Here is a 17,850-nt window from a genome sequence, read left to right on the forward strand (position 1 = left end):
ATGGATTAAAATAAATCTTTAAAACATTGCAAAAAATAAACGATGTGTTTTGTCTTATCTACTAAGAAAAATTTACTCTTGTAAATCTCAAAGTCTTGTTAAGCACTGGTTTCTTGGCTTCCTACTTTAGTTCCCATTTTGGGATGCATCACCTTCTATCATCTGCAATTCACTGTGGGTGCTCATAAATCAACAAACTGCCTCCTGACTTTGCATCCTTGCGTTCTTTATACATAACTTGCCCATAATCTTACTTTCTTTAGCAGCATGCTAACTTCTTTATTCTTTATTTTTTTTTACAATTTTATTTATTTATTTGAGACTTGGAGTTAAAGCGAGAGGGAGAGACAGAGAGAAAGGTCTTCCTTCTGCTGGTTCACTCCCCAAATGGCTACAAAAACTGGAGCTGCACTGATCCAAAGCCAGAAGCCAGGAGCTACTTCCCAGTCTCCCACACAGGTGCAGGAGCCCAAGCACTTCGGCCATCTTCTGCTACTTTCCCAGGTCATAGCAGGGAGCTGGAACTAGAACCATTGCCCATATGGGATGCTGGTGCTGCATGTGGAGTATTAATATACTGCACTACAGCGCTGGCCCCAGCAGCATGCTAATTTCTAAGATGCTTCATAGGCGAAGAAATGGTGCTGTCATTGCTTTTCTCTGAGGCTTTGTCCTAAGGGTTATTTTATGAAGTTGATTATGGTTGGTAGGTAGAGCTTTGCTGAATCAGGAGTCAGGAGGTTTCTGTTATAGAAATAGGGCTGGCATTGTTTTTTCCACTGAGACCCACCCTGCAACCCATGCCTGTCCTTGGATTCTGTGTTTGGAGTGCTGGAGTGAGGCAGTAGTGATGCAATAAAGGAAAGAACTTTTCATTTTTAAATACTTTATTTAATATATTTAATATATAGAGGACAGATTCAATGTATTTCACAGATACAATCTTAAGAACATAACCATACTTCCCTACATAACACTTCCTTCTTCATTCCTTTCTTTTTTTGAGGATTGAAGAATTTCACTTTTTTCCCTCCTCACCTTCAGCCTTCTTGCCCATTTGTTCCTGTGGGGAGCAATCCGGACTAGACTAAGTTACTCGAATTAGGACTTATTCTATGCATCTGCTCTCCCACAATATGGCGCTGGGAGAGAAGTAAACAGCTTCCGCACAGCTGCCTCCAGTTCAACCAATTAACTGTAGGACTTGCTCCTGATTGGAGAGCAGCGTACTCAGCCGAGTTGGGATTGGCGGAGGAGGACTATAAAGGAGGAGAGAGACGGCATGCACCAGGAACATCTATGGGGAACATCTAAGGGAACCCGTGCAGCCCCCGAGAGAGCCGGCCGGCGGTGTGCCGCTCCCCTGCGGAAGTGGGGAAAGCGGCCAGGGGGAACTGCCCTTCCACGGAGGTGGAAGGGATAGTAGCCAACCCGGGAAGAACCAGCAGCAAACCCGGGGAGGGCCGAGCAGACGAGAGAACAGCGCAGGGTCCTGTGTCGTTCCTCCACGAAGAGGGGGAGCGACATAATGGTGCCGTGACTCGGATATGAAGCCTAGGCAGGGTTTAGTGTCGTTCCCCCATGAAGACGGGGAGCGACATAATGGTGCCGTGACTCGGATAGGAAACCTGACTCGGATAGAAAACCTAGGACGGATAGGAAACTTAGGACGGATAGGAAACCTAGGAGGGAAGAAACGGGAAGAAATGGGAAAATACCGGAGAGAGAAACTAGCAAACAGCCTAGGGAAAAGCCGGACGAAAAAGGAGCCGGAAGAAGCTATTGAAAGCCTAGGCATAGACTCGAAACAGCCTAGGGAAAAACCGGACGAAAAAGGAGCCGGAAGAAGCTATTGAAAGCCTAGGCATAGACTCGGATACGGACTACGGGGGGAAGCTGGGAGAAATCTCTAAGGTCGAAAGAGAAAGTGAAAGCTAGAACAAACAGATTCGGACGCGGACTGTGGGGAGAGGCCAGGAGAAATGAGGGAGGAATATCGTTGGAGGAAAGCTTGGGGAAACATACCGGGTAGAGAAAAATGTTAGGGAAATTGAAGCCGCGGGGGGCAGGCCGAGGCGGAAACGAAAGCCACTTTGGGGTTCTCAAGTTAGCCCGGGAATAGGGGGCGAAAAGTTGAAACCAGAAGCTGAGACGTAAGCCAGATTGGGATCCGTCTGATTAGCCCGGGGAGCAAAGGACGGGAAGCCAAATCGTGGGGCGGAGACGTACGCTGGGTTGAATTCGCCAGGCTAGCCCGGGGAACTTAGATTGAATCCTAGTGGCGGAGACGCAAGCTACGCTGTGTTACTCGCGGAAGCCGCCGCGTGCAGAGAGAGCACGGGGCGTGAATAGATAGGGAACGCTGGCGTAGGCCGTGGTTCAGACGCGAAAGGGTTAAGCGTGGAGACCGCGGAGCTCGCAAAGCCGAGCCGAGCAAAGCCGGGAAGCTGCGCAGATGAGAGAGGCGCACGGGCTGAAGCGGCGCAGAGCCGGGAACCCGCCGGCGGGGCGAGGTGCCGGAAAGCTGCGGGGATAAGAGAAACAGAAGTTTTAGAAGTAAAGTGAGAGAAATAGGAATGCTGGAAGATAGAAGTAAAATGGGAGAAATAGGAATGCCCGGAGATAGAGAAATAGAGAGAAATAAGGCCTCCCCTCAACATGCCAATTAGGAGGCTTGGATTCGGTCTGCCTGATTTAAGGCGGTAAGCGCTAGCAAAGCTCGACCAGAGTATGAGCTGCAGGTCACCGAAGATAGGCACGAACCAACACTAATAAGTCTCCCCCACAATAAGGCAATGAGAAGGCTTGGATTCGGTTTGCCTGATAGGTTTTGTAAACACCTGCAGGCAGTTCTAGCAGAGCAGAGCATGCGCTGCAGGGCACCGAACACAGGCACGCATCAGCGCCTAGAAACCTCCTCACAACATGGCGAAGAGAGGACCCGGATTCGGTTTGCCTGATAGGACTTGTAAGAGCCTGTGGCAACTCTAGCAAGTACAGCAGAGTGTGTGCTGCGGGACACCGAAGACAGGTGCGTATCAACGCTAAAAAATAAAAAGAAAGGGGGATCTGTGGGGAGCAATCCGGACTAGACTAAGTTACTCGAATTAGGACTTATTCTATGCATCTGCTCTCCCACAATATGGCGCTGGGAGAGAAGTAAACAGCTTCCGCACAGCTGCCTCCAGTTCAACCAATTAACTGTAGGACTTGCTCCTGATTGGAGAGCAGCGTACTCAGCCGAGTTGGGATTGGCGGAGGAGGACTATAAAGGAGGAGAGAGACGGCATGCACCAGGAACATCTATGGGGAACATCTAAGGGAACCCGTGCAGCCCCCGAGAGAGCCGGCCGGCGGTGTGCCGCTCCCCTGCGGAAGTGGGGAAAGCGGCCAGGGGGAACTGCCCTTCCACGGAGGTGGAAGGGATAGTAGCCAACCCGGGAAGAACCAGCAGCAAACCCGGGGAGGGCCGAGCAGACGAGAGAACAGCGCAGGGTCCTGTGTCGTTCCTCCACGAAGAGGGGGAGCGACAGTTCCTACTTTACAATGTGGTATTTTTAGGGTTGTTTTCTTCCCTTTCTTTTATCCCTGTTTTTACTTACTCTCACCCCAGTTCCCAAGAAGGTGTAATGAATAAAAATCACAAGCTATTGTTTCAAAAGGCAGGAATCCCATCCAATATGGAATATAGGAAAAGAATTCCATTGTTTTTAAAGTTACCTGCATGTCCTTTTTTTAAAGGTTTATTTATTTAGTTGAAATCCAGAAGGATAGGCAGACACACACACACACACACACACACATACAGAGTGGCAGGGGGAGGGAGAGACAGAAAGGAAGGGGAGAAATCCTCCATCTGCTGATTCACCCCTCTAATGATTGCAACAGCCAGCACTGGGATAGACTGAAGCCAGGAACCAGGAGCTTCATCCAGGTCTCCCATGTGGGTGAAGGGGCCTAAGCACTGGAGCCATCCTCTGCTGCTTTCTCAGGCTCATTAGCAGGGAGCTGGATCAGAAATGGAGCAGCAAGGACTCAAAATGGTGCCCATATGGGATGCCAGCACTGCACATGGCAGCTTCACTCACTATACCAGCCAAGATTTCATTTTAACAAAAGCCAATACAGAATTATTATAGAAAACTTTTCCTCATGGCTATACCAATAGGAAGTTATTTCTTATAATATGACCCAGATTAAGTTTTGCCATGTTTCCTGAATAACATTCTCTGTTGGTTCAGGAGGCTGGCAAATTGGAAGACCAGTGATAGAGCACCTGTTTTCTATTCAGTTGTGCTGAACTTTAGGGAATGTATAAGGGGAGTTTGAGACCAGCAAAATGAGGTTGGCAGTATGAGGGATGGCAGAAGGTAAATGCAGAGGAAATAAATGCAGGACCATCTTAACAGAGAAGTGAAAAGAAGGAAAGAAAACTTGAATATAGAGGTCAGAAGAAATGAGAAATTGGAAGCATCTGAAGGAATTCTGAGTCTGATCACACACACTTGTTGAAGGTGTGGGAAAACAAGCACTTTCACTCTTATTGGTAGTAGTGCAATGCAGTAGTCTCTTTGGAGGATAATGTAACAGATTTCTATGCAAAATACTTTAAATTCAAATGTCTCAGTAGGATTCAACTAAAGGATGTTATCTTACATATATTTGGCCAAATATATAAAGATTATGCAATTTATTTGTAATACTGTTTATAATAGGAATACAACATAGACAACCTAAATGAATATTGATAGGTAATTGGTAAAATACATTACAATGAAATACTAAATATGTTATGGCCAGAAAAATGATTTAGGGATAGAATGCTTATATGTAAAGCAAAGTACAGAAAAAAATGTCCCTTTATAAAGAAAAAAAGATGCATGCATATATATATATCACTTTTAAAAATTTTATTTACTGTGACCAGTGCCATAGCTTACTTGGCTAATCCTCTGCCTGTGGTGCCAGCATCCCATTTGGGCACTGGGTTCTAGTCCCAGCTGCTCCTCTTCCAGTCCAGCTTTCTGCTGTGGCCCGGGAAGGCAGTGGAGGATGGCTCAAGTGCTTGAGTGCCTGCACCCATGTGGGAGACCTGGAGGAAGCCCCTGGCTCCTGGCTTTGGATTGGCGCAGCATGCCAGCTGTAGCGGCCATTTGGGGGGTGAACCAATGGAAGTAAGACCTTTCTCTCTTTCTCTCTCACTGTCTGTCAAATAAAAAAATTAAAAAATTATTTACTTATTTTCATTTCATTCATAAGGCAGAGAGACAGGCAGAGAGAGATTTTCATCTGCTGATTCACTACCCAAGTGGGTGCAATGGCTAAGGATGGGCCAGGCTGAAGCCATGATTTAGGAGCTTCACCCAGATCTCCCATGTGGGTGTAAGAGCCAAGGATTTTGATCATTTTTTACTGCTTTCCCAGGCTTATCAGCAGGAGTTAGAGCAGAAGTGGAGCAGCTGGAACATGAACTATTGCCCATAAGGGATACCAGCTTCAAAGATGGTGATTATCCTATTATGCCACAATACTAGCCTCATGCATATATATTCTTATGAAGGCATTTCAAAAAGTTCATGATCTATGATCATGATCATGATCATGATCATAGTGAACATTTCCCTTGAAGATGGCATCACAAGAGGCAGGCCAGGAGACTTCGTTCTTAGCTATCTTCCAAATTAGATCACTTTGCTCCTCATACAATATCAGGAATGGTTGTAGCCATTGATTAAGTTCTTTGCAGGATTAGGGTTGAGCTACCAAGCTTGCCATTGACTCCATGTGTTCTCTCTTCCTGACTTTGGTTAACCAATTGCAAGAAATTGTCCCTTTGTATCAGTTTGTATTCTCGCCAGAAGAAAGCACTTTTATATTACCTTCCTATGTAGTACAGGGAAGTCATTGGACCCTGTTACTAGTTGGCACCGGCAACTAGTTTAAGAAGTAGATCCTTGCTGGTGCCGTGGCTCAATAGGCTAATCCTCTGCCTGCGGCACTGGCATCCCGGGTTCTAGCCCTGGTTGGGGTGCTGGATTCTGTCCCAGTTGCTCCTCTTCCAGTCCAGCTCTCTGCTGTGGCCTGGAAAGGCAGTGGAGGATGGCCCAAGTGCTTGGGCCCTGCACCCGCATGGGAGACCAGGAGGAAGCACCTGGCTCCTGGCTTCGGATCAGCGTGGTGCTCCGGCCACAGTGTGCCGGCTGCAGTGGCCATTGTGGGGTGAACCAATGGAAAACAAATACCTTTCTCTCTGTCTCTCTCTCACTGTCCACTCTGTCTGTCAAAAAAAAAATAACTTTTGATTAATCTTTACTAGTCATATTATTATAGGGTATAGTGGCATATTTGAACATGTATACAACATAGAAATTGATCAAAATAGGCTGCTGTGTTTCCAATTTCCTCTTTATAAATTTGAGCCTACTAGCTCCTCTCCTCCAGTCCCTTACACAATACCTAATGTGGTGAACTGTAGTCATCAAATTGTATTATGGAACACCAAAGTTACTTCTGCTTCAGTGTATTTTGCTGCCTGTTATTCAGTCCCCCTCTATCCCTACCCTCTACCCTTCCCAACCTCTAATAATCTCAATTCTATGGTCAGATTCATTATTTTTTTCACTTCCATAGATGACAAGGAACATGTGACATTTGTGGTTTTGGTCCTGGCTTATTTCAGTTGATTTTATGACTTCCTTCTTTACATTTTGCAGGATATAACATTTTATTCTTTTTGTGTCTAAATGATGTTCCCTTGTCCACTTTTCATTGATTGACAGCTAGATTGGTTCCAAATCATAGCTGCTGTGAACTGCATTGTAGTGACTATAGAAAAATTGTTGTCTCTTTGATATGCTATGCTGATTTCATTTATTTCTACTATATAGCCAAGAGTAAGATAACTGTGTCATGGTAGATTCACTTTTATGTTTTTTGAGGAATGTCCATACTGTTCTCCATAACACCTGTACTAATTTGCACTTTCACCCATACTGTATGGTGGTTTCTTTTCCCATGTCCTCTCTATCATTTATTATTTTTTACCTTTTTGGAATAAGATGATATACCATTGTCTTTTTCTTTTATCAGTTTATTTTTTTAACTTTAATTTAATAAATATAAATTTCCAAAGTACAGCTTTTGGATTACAGTGACTTTTTTATTTTATCAGTTTATTAATATTTATTTTTTAATTGAATGGAAGAGTTATAGAGAGAGGGAGAGGGAAAGACAGGCAGATCTCTCATCTGCTGGCTCATTACCCAAAATGTCACAACAGCTGGGGCTGAGACAAGCTTAAGTCAGGGTTTATTCAGGTCTCCCACATAAGAGGCAGAAGTCCAGGTCCTTGATTCATCTTCTGCTACTTCCTCAGGTGCCTTAGAAGGGAGTTGAATTGTAAGTGAAGTAGCCTAGACTCAAACTGGTATTCAATGGGATGCTGGCATCACAGGTGGCAGCTTAACTCACTATGCCACAGTGCCAGCCCCTCTCAATATCAATTTAAATTCTTCAAAAAAGTCTTCAATGTTGGCATAAACCCAATTTCCTTTCTTTCTGTTATTCAGTTTTTTGAAGCCTTATTTTTATTCCCAGTATTCCTCTCAAATTGCTCTTTCCAAGGTCATTAGTAATTACTGTGTTGGTTAACGCAATTTATGCTTTTAATTCCTCATTGACTGAGTGAATGTCATTCGCTCAGCACTTCATTAAAGTTCTACTATGTGCCAAACCCTTTTTTATGCACTGAATATAGAACCTTTTTCTCTTAGTGATAATATGATCACATGCTAATAAGAAAATATAAAATACAAGTTCATTAAGAATAAATTTTATTATGAAAGTAAAGCAGGTTAATGGGATAGAGAACAAATAAGAATAAAGAAAGGGATTAGAAGGCGTCATCTGACACATTTCCAAGCTCCCTCCTCAAATACTGCCTCTCTCAGCATACATCCTATCTCATATCCTGGCTTTCCTCTGAACTTCTGATTACTCCTTTTGAGTCCATTTGCCATCACTTCTGCCTAAAACTAAATATTGATATTGCTCAAATGTTTACCATTGCAGTGGTTGTTTTCACACTTTACACAAATGTGCAGTGCCTAGCTAATTTCTTCTACTCCTCATGATTCATACTTTATATTATACTAAAGAAATTTACATTTTTCCTTAGCATAGAACTCAACTATAACCTTTACAGGTTCCTCAAAATCAATATGAGCAAAATTAAAAGTAAAACTTTCTTCCACTTTGGTAATCCTTATCTTGGAATATGTCACTAACATTCAAACTACTCTAAAAGGCAAATATTTGGGAATCATCAATTCTTTCCTTTTTCCATTCATTTATGACTGGATGATTCTATTCCTTAGCTGCTCAATTCTCTTCATTCCAATTGCCATCTCCCTGCTCAAATCTCTTCATTCCACTAGCCACCTTCCTTAGATCTGCTATCTCCTACACAAATGGAATTGCAATATTTATCTAACATGGCTCCCGGTCTTGCTCTCAACTTCAAGCAATTCCTCAAGCAGAAAGTAAAACACAATAGCTGCCACCTTATTGCACCTTCATATCTTCATGCTAGTAAGAAAGCTACATGACCCTTTTTTATCTTACTTCTGCCTACTTCTCCATCTTTGTCTTAGTGAATGGCTCCTGACCCCAACTCTGCTTTAAGCAGAGTGAATTTTGCTTAGTTTCTGGCCTATGCCTTGCCTTTTTTTCAACTTTTATTTAATAAATGTAAATTTCCAAAGTACAACTTTTGGATTATAGTGGCTTTTCCCCCCATAACCTCCCTCCCAGCTGCAACCATCCCATCTCTCACTCCCTTTCCCATCCCATTCTTCATCAAGATTCATTTTCAATTATCTTCATATACAGAAGATCAACTTAGTATTTATTAAGTAAAGATTTCAACAGCTTGCACCCACACAGAAACACAAAGTATAAAGTACTTTTTAAAACACTCTGGCCTCAGAATCAGCCCTTAAGGCATTCAGATCTGGCTGAAGAACCCAGGAGAGTATTTTAGGCATGGAAAGCCAAGACACTCTGGCAAAAAAAAATAAATAAATAAATAAAAACTAAATGAAATATCTCTGCGAGTAAGATCCCAGTGGAAATAATGGGGCCATCAAAGAAGGAGGTACCTTTCTCTGAAGGGAGGAGAGAACTTCCACTTTGACCATGGCCTTGTCTAAATAAGATCAGAGTCAGTGAACTCAAAAGGCTTCCATAGCCTTGGCAACTAATGACAAGAGCCTAGGTTGATTACTGATGCCATAAACAAGAGTGTCAATTGTTAAGTCAACAACAGGAGTCATTGTGCACTTACTCCTCATGTAGGATCTCTGACCTTAATGTGTTGTACATGTGAATTAATGCTATAACTAGTACTCAAACAGTACTTTACACTTTGTATTTCTGTGTGGGTGCAAACAGATGAACTCTTTACTTAACATATACTAAATTGATCTTCTGTATATAAAGAGAATTGAAAATGAATCTTGATGTGAATGGAATGGGAGAGGGAGCAGGAGATGGGAGGGTTTCGGGTGGGAGGGAAGTTATGGGGAAGGAAAAAGCCACTATAATCCATATGCTGTACTTTGAAAATTTATATTTATTAAATAAAAGTTAAAAAAAGTACTGTTTGAGTAGTAGTTTTACCATTAATTTGCATAGTACAGCACATTAAGGACAGAGATCCTACATGGGGAGTAGGTGTGTAGTGACTTCCATTGTTGATTTAACAATTGACACTCTTATTTATGATGTCAGCAATCACCCAAGGCTCTTGTCATGAGTTGCCAAGGCTATGGAAGCCTCTTGATTTCACAAACTCTGATCTATGCCTTGCCTTTAACATACTACTTGGCATGTAGTCACTAATGAAAACTGAAGACTGCATAAATAAATGGATCTTTTGAGGGTCACACTTCCTTGCAAGAAATTAGTAAGAGACAGAAGGAATAAAACAAAACAAGACAAATGTATCCTCAATAGATAGAAGGACTACTATACAGAGAGGAGATTAAATAAGAGTTTAGCAGATGGAAATTAGTGAAACTGGAAAGTTTGTGGCAAGGCTAACAGGAACTGGTCAAGATTCAAATAAGCCTGTTAGAAAAAGAGTAAGATTTTCTTTGCCTACATGTAGATTCTTCTCGCTGCTGGTGAACAGGATCTTCTAAACCCACTCAATGCACAGACAAAAACCTGAGCATTGCATTCTCTTATAGGTTTTGGATCCTCATATTGTGGTTTGATTTACATTTCCCTGATGGTTAGTGACACTGAGCACATTCACATGTTTTGACCATTTATATTTTTTTTCTGATAGAATGTCTATTATGATCCTTGCCCATTTCTTAACTGTGCTATTTTTTTTTGTTTAGAGTTTTTCCAATTCTCCATATATTCTGGACATAAATCCTTTGTCATATTCAGATTTTTCAAGTGTTTTCTGCCACTGTGCTCATTGTATCTTGACTCTGATGATTACTTTTTTGTATGAAGCATCTTATTTGATATTATCAAATTTATTTTTATTTTTATTGCTTGTGCTTTTGGAATCTTATACAATAGCTGTTTCTATGCCAGTGTTATACACTTTCTCTATGTTTACTTAGTTTTTGGTCTTCTATTTAGGTATTACATTACTGTGAGTTCACTTTTACATAGTGTAAGATGTGTTAGATTTTGTTTTTAGTCTTCTACATATGGATAATCAGTTTTCTCTGGACCATTTTTAAAAAGATTCTTCTTTTTTCAGGGTATTTTTATTCCTTTGTTAAAGATAAGTTGCTTGTGGAAGTGTGGGTTTATTTCTGAGATGTTTGTTCTGTTCCATTGAACTATGTGTCTGATATTATGCCAATGCTTACACTACTTTTATAATGTCTTGAAATTAGATATTGTGGTGCCTTCAGATTTATTATGTTGTTCAAGATGGCTTTGAAATTTGGGGCTTTCTGATTTCAAATGAAGTTTAGTTTTTTATTTTCTACTTCTGTGAAGAATTGGTTTTCTTTTTGAAAAGATTTATTTATTTGAAAGACAGAGTGACAAAGAGAATCAGAGAGTGAAAGAGGTCTTTCATCTCTTGGTTCACTTCCCTAAAGGAAACAATGGCTGGTGCTGAGCAAGGACAAATCTAGAGTCTGGAACTCCCTCTCCATCTCCCACATTGGTGGCAAAGACTCAGGTACTTGGGTCATCTTGTCCCACTTTCTCAATCACATTAACAGAGAGCTGGATCAAAAGTAGAGCTGACAGTACTTAAACAATTATTCTATGGGATCCTTGCATTGCAGGTGGAAATGTAACCCATTGTGCCCCAGTGCTATTCCCTCTGTGAAGAATTTAATTGGTGTTTCAAGGCAAATTGCATCAAAGGTACACATTACTTTGGTTAGTATAAAAGCTCAATCATACAAATTGTTTCAATCAAGGTTCATTAGACATCTTTCCAATGTTTATATATTTATTTTCTTTCATCATTGTTTTGTGACTTTTATTGTAGAGGGCTTTCATATCCTGGATTAAATTTATTGTGAGGTATTTTATTTTCTTGTGAAAATTGTAAATATGTTTGTTCTTATAATTTGTTTCCCAAGTGAGTTGACTATTATGTACAAAAGTGCAACTGATTTTATTTTGTATTGTCAATTTTGCTAAGTTCATTTATCATTTTCAGAATTTTCTTGATGATGTTCTTAGGTTTCTCTCCATATAAAATCATGCTATCTGCAAACAGAAATATGAATGCAAATTCTTATTTTCCTGTTTGAATAGATATTATTTCCTCTCTTTGATCTCATCCATTTGGATCATTTCCTATTTCTCTTACTATAGCTTGAGAATTTTTTTTAATGAACTAGCTCTTAATTTTATTAATTTTAATTTCTCAAGTTTCTTCCTTATTTACTTCTGCTGTGATCTTTATTATTCACTGTTTTCTACTGTCCTTGGCTTTGACACATTTTTTATTTTTTCTGGGTCATTGAGAAGGGTATCTTTCTTGTGTTTCTAGAGGTTTGTCCATCTGAAGTCATAGTTTTAGCTTCTGTGTTTCCCTGATAATGGTGTGGACCTTCTAGGTGGCTGCAGGAAATGCTGGCAGAAATAAGGTTGTATTACTTTGCTAACAAAAGTCCATAGATAATATGTTTTATATCATGGAAATTTACTTCTTAGAGTTGTGAAGTTTGAAAATACAAGATCAAGGTCATACTGGCTTGATTTTTCCAGAAATCTTTCTCCTGATGGACGTCACACATAAGATATTATTTGACCTGCTAAAAAGCACTTTCTCCAGGTAGAGTCATGTTGGTGGTTAGCACTTTAATGTGTGAGTTTAGGAAAGCACATTTCAGTCCATAACACTTAGAGGGGTCTTGTGGTCTGACTCATAGACATCCATCTCTGGGGAGGACAGATTTTGAAATGAGTGTTAATATTTCTCACAGCATTACTTTTGAAGCTATCAAAAATTGTGCACTCGTATACACACAGACACAAAACTTCTTGTACACATAAACACATATTACAATGGAAATGCCTGATCATTGTGTACAGGTAATATCAATACAATTTCCATAAAATGGCATAATAGGCATTAAAAAGAGAAAGAAAGAATGACAAAATCTGCAGCTACAAAATATGTACATATATATACATATTCATGATATTCAATATTTATAGTTGCCAAAAGATAAACACTGATGTGTGGGAAATAAAACCTAAACCTTACCTTACAATATTATAGACTAATCTACATGAAGGATGTCTTCCTAAAATTTATCACTGGGCCAACGCTGTGGCATAGTAGGTTAAACCTTCACCTGAAGCACCATCATCCCATATGAGTGCTGATTCCAGTCATTGCTGCTGCACTTCCAATACAGCTCTTTGCTATTTGTCTGGGAAAGCAGTGGAAGATGACCAAAGTGCTTGGGACCCTGCACCCATATGGGACACCCAGAGGAAGCTTCTAGCTCCTGGCTTTGTATTTGTTTAGCTCCAGCTGTTGCAGCCATTTTGGGAGTGAACCAGTGGCTAAAAGACCTCTCTTTCTATCTCTTCTTCTCTATGTCTGTAACTTGACCTCTCAAATAAAAAATAAATCTTTAAAAAACAGCAAAAGAAGCCTTTCTGCTACTCAAAGCTAGCACAGAACTACAGTATATATAGGGAAGTACATTCTGAAAATCATAAATCTAGTGCATCGTAGTAGAAATTTTAACAAATACTTCTGATTTTCTCAGCATTTATATATACTAAAATAGTGACATAGTGAGTCATTGTGGGTTTTTAAGCTCTTGCCAACCATTTATAATACTTACCAGCTTTTCCAAATTTACCATTATGTGTGTTTTTCATCACATGCCCTGGATTTTACCAGTTTAGTGCACATGGAGTTATCCTTCACAGGATTTTTTAAAATTGTATTTTAATGGCAAATGTAATCAACATCTGAAAAGCCTCCAGAACACATAAATTATACCATGAATCAGTTCTGAGACTAATATTTGATTGAGTTTAATTCTTTTAACTAAAAATAAGTAAATTAACTAAATTTATCATATGTGGCAATTACAAACATAATCATTAATTAACTAAGCTCATAAGCATTAAAATTGAGTGATGTATAGAATTTAAGCATGACAGTGAATAGCAGTAGGGACACTTGTTTTTTTAGTAAAATTTATAAGAATTACTTAAAATCTAAACAAGAAGCTGTTATAGTAAATTCAAAAGACATACAGGAAGTGAAGAAATATGACAGAAAGTTTAAGATTCAGTAAGAGCAAAGAGATTTGGTGCTATTTGAATCCAGGTCTATTTTTTTCTCCCTTGTCATGACACAGTGAAATGTTGTGAAACAGCCAATTTGGAGGCAAGGCATCCTCTTTTGTGTTTTCTCTAGATAGCTTGTTGCCAGGAATATGTTCTCTGTGTGTGTGTGGCTGAGAGGTTGTGCTCTGTCCTGTCTGAATCATGGAGACTCTATTTGGCAAGAGAACATATGTATCCCACCTTCCATTACATGTCATGTTCACAGTAAGCATATCTATAGACACAACACATATGTGGTGACTTTAAACTGGAAGATCTCGGTTTAGAGAAGATTTATCTGTTTTTTGAATAAGTAATTTTATTTAAAAAATAACTCAATTCAAGTCTCCAACACAGCTCAAAGGCTAACACCTATTTGCAACATTGCTTTTCAGGTGATTTTCTTCAGGGTGTGCTTTTGCAGGAAACTGGAATTGAATCAAGATTGGAGCAGTCACTCAAATGGTGATTTTTGGTGAATCTTGGCTAGATTCTACCTCTTCCACAGGCAGGACCCAGGGTTTTCCAGAAGATAATTGTGTCAAATAAGGAAAATCTGAGAAGGCAAATATTTTTACAAACTATCTGTTTCTGTCACATTTATTAATATCTCATGGGTAAAGCAAGTGAAATGGTGAAATACAAGGTCTTGTGAAGGGATGAATACAGGGAATGTTGTTATTTCGAATCATTACTGGAAAAGTGTACTACAGTAAATATACATTTTAGTGACAACATAATGCTTATCTCTCTCTCTTTTTTTTTTTTTTTTTTGACAGGCAGAGTGGACAGTGAGAGAGAGAGACAGAGAGAAAGGTCTTCCTTTGCCGTTGGTTCACCCTCCAATGGCCGCCGCGGCCAGCGCTCTGTGGCCAGCGCACCGTGCTGATCCGATGGCAGGAGCCAGGTACTTATTCTGGTCTCCCATGGGGTGCAGGGCCCAAGCACTTGGGCCATCCTCCACTGCACTCCCTGGCCACAGCAGAGAGCTGGCCTGGAAGAGGGGCAACAGGGACAGAATCCAGCACCCCGACTGGGACTAGAACCCAGTGTGCCAGTGCCGCAAGGCGGAGAGGATTAGCCTAGTGAGCCGCAGCGCTGGCCTGCTTATCTCTTTGATAACTTCATTTATTTGAACAATAACCCTTAATATTTTATTTTTTACTATTATTATTTTAAAAATTAGACAATGCTTTCATTGAACCAATGATAACTTCAGTTTAATCTCTGCCACTTAATAGAAGTGGGTGCATATTATTATGCATTTCTGTGTTTAAAGTTTTATTCCTCCACTGTGAAGTTGATGTTTTCTCAGGTAATGTATTAATTATTCTTTATTTACTCTATCATATCATTTTTTTTCATAGATCAATGTAGAAGGAAACCAGATAAAGACTTCTTTTAACTCCTTCTATTCACTTTCTCTTCCAGGTGTGGTTCTCACACCTGCACACATTTCTAAGAGCAAAGAAAATTAGTACTTCACCTGTAAGTGGTTTTCTAAAATATTCCTTTGCTTGTTATGTTTTCATTTCAGGAAATTTATAAGAATTTATTAATTAAAATGAAAAATACACATAAAATTTATTCTCAGGGAATATACACAAACAAGATGAATGATGAATCTGGCATGGTAGTGAAACATTATAGTCATCTAAAATAAGACAATTTGGTCTTTGGTCTTTCTCTTGCCATAGAAAAACATATGTTACATGATTTGAGTGGTAACTTAGAGTACAATATGCTAAATGTGGGTCATGGTGCCTGAAACAATCTTTATTGTCACATAAATGATGGAGTGAGGAGTGTTTTAATGCAATCCTGAAATAAATATTTAGCATTCTGCAAGGGTAAGAGTTACCTAGTACTAAAACACAATCAGTTAAGTTTGTTTTTGAATTGTTAGAGTAAGACAGTCTAATAGTTTTGAGGAGCTGAGCTTGATTCAGGGATGAGGTCAGGCATATGAGAAAAAAAATCTAGTGCAGGTTATTTTATTTTTTAAGATTTTTTGTTTGAAAGGCAGAATTACAGAAATTGGGAGGAATGGAGAGACAGAAAGAGATATCTTCAATCTACTGGTTCATTCCTCAAATGGTGTCAATGGCTTGGACTGGGCCAAGCCAAACCAGGAGCCTGGGACTCCATTTTCATCTCCCATATTTGGGAAGGGGCCCAAATATTCAAGTCATCTTTGACTGCTCTTTCAGGCACATTAGCAAGGGAGTTGGATTGGAAATGGAGTAGCCAGGACTCATGTTGTCTGCTCACATGGAATGCCAGCAGTGTAGGTGGAGGCTTAACCTGTTGTACCACAATACTGGTGCCAACTTTAGGTTCTTAAATAAATCTTTATGCATTTCTCTCAGTTAGTCACAAATGTAGACTCCCAAGATCTGTTTTTGGACAAATAATTCCATTGTTTTCACTTTAATTTGGTGTAATGTTATTTCAGTTCTTCAAAATTTTGTTAGCAGAATATGCATAGACAAAGCCAAAAGCTATTTACTATTCTTTTTCTTACTTGAATCTTCTCTCTTATTTCAAAATATTTAGGAGCTTGGCAGAGAAAGAAGCTGATGGACTAAATGATAAACAGCTCCCATATACTTATTCACTCCCTAAACAATCATACCAAACAGAAGTGGGGAAGGACTGAGGCAGGAGTCAGGAATGTAGTCTAGGCCTCCCTCATTCTGGGAGCTAGGAACTGGACCTGGCACTGGAAATCCAACCTGGGCACTCTGAGGTAGAGCTAGTGTATCTTAGCTAGCATGATAAGCACTAAGCTAAATGCCTGGCCTCTCTTTTAAAATATCTTTTCTTTGCCATATTTGAAGTGATTGTGAATGATGTTTTTATGGAAATTCTTCTCTGTTCTTTTCCATCATAGCTTCAGTGATGGGTCATTGTCTTTTTCCCTGAATACTTCTATATTCTTCTCCTGAACACTACTCATCAAGGGGTCAATATTGTATCCCCTTCAGTCTGTAGTATAATTCCCCTTGACAGATGTGGCCCTTTGTGATCTAAAACTCCTGTATCCCTCCAGCTGGGACATTTTTCATGGCTTTTAGACATTAAGTTTGACTTCCTGTTGAATGCTTCTGTGTGGCTGTCCAAAAGTTCAAGTCTAAAATGAAACCTCATCCTTCCCTTCTTTCTTCATTCCCATATACAATATATACAACTCTGTGAGTGCTTGTTTTGTGACAGAGTTGATATGCTGAGCAGAAGTGTTCTAAAAGATTAGTATTAACAAAGCTACTCTAACATCAGGAATGTTTGGCTTATTGGTTTCAGAGCCACTTGCCATGGCCACATCTCATATTGGAGCACCTGGGGACATGTCCTTCTCCTCTCCAGATTCTAGCTTCTTGGTGACAATGGGCACTGTGGGAAACAACAGGAGATGGTTCAAGTACTTACATGGAAGACCCAGAAATACATTTCTGGCTGCTAGCTTTGTCATAGCCCAGTCCTGGCCATCTTGGGGAGTGAATCGGCAGATGGGAGCTCTGTGGGCTTAATATTAGGTAATTTACTAACTCAAGTCACTACTAATTCAACTAAGTGTGATGGTCAATTCTTTCTTAAATTGGACATCAGATTCCAAAATTAATGCTATTTTTGGGTGCGACGTTGAAGGTGTTAGAAGATGAGACTAGTTTTATTTTTTTTCCTCACAACTACAAAGTTTTTGTTTTAGACATCAGGGGTTGTGTGGATGGGTTGACAGTTTATTGTAAAATACAAAAAAGCAATGATGCCAGCAAGTGAGTTTCTACTTTAGACTCCCAACCAGAACATAAAATGACAGGATTTCCTCTTCAAATTCATGTTTGAATAAAGAAATAATAATAATAATAATAAAAAGAACCACCATGAAGAGATCACTTTAAAATCTCTTTTTTGGGGTTCAAGCACTATGATCCCTTTCTGCATCAAAAATATTTTTCCCTGCACTTGTATTGAAATTTTCTGCTTATTTGTCAAAGTGTA

General features: G+C 39.9%; 1 long non-coding RNA gene across 2 annotated transcripts in view; it reads left to right on the top strand.

The window, feature by feature from the left end:
* The window catches only part of LOC138848797 (uncharacterized), a 113,153-nt gene extending 95,592 nt beyond the window's left edge, over positions 1 to 17,561 (top strand). For both annotated transcript variants that reach the window (XR_011386891.1, XR_011386892.1), the window contains one exon: positions 14,244 to 17,561. This is a non-coding gene — a long non-coding RNA (uncharacterized lncRNA). The remainder of the gene's footprint in view (positions 1 to 14,243) is intronic.
* The last annotated feature ends 289 nt before the right edge of the window (positions 17,562 to 17,850 follow it).

The sequence above is a fragment of the Oryctolagus cuniculus genome, chromosome 2 (assembly GCF_964237555.1).
Source record: "Oryctolagus cuniculus chromosome 2, mOryCun1.1, whole genome shotgun sequence".
NCBI lineage: Eukaryota > Metazoa > Chordata > Mammalia > Lagomorpha > Leporidae > Oryctolagus > Oryctolagus cuniculus.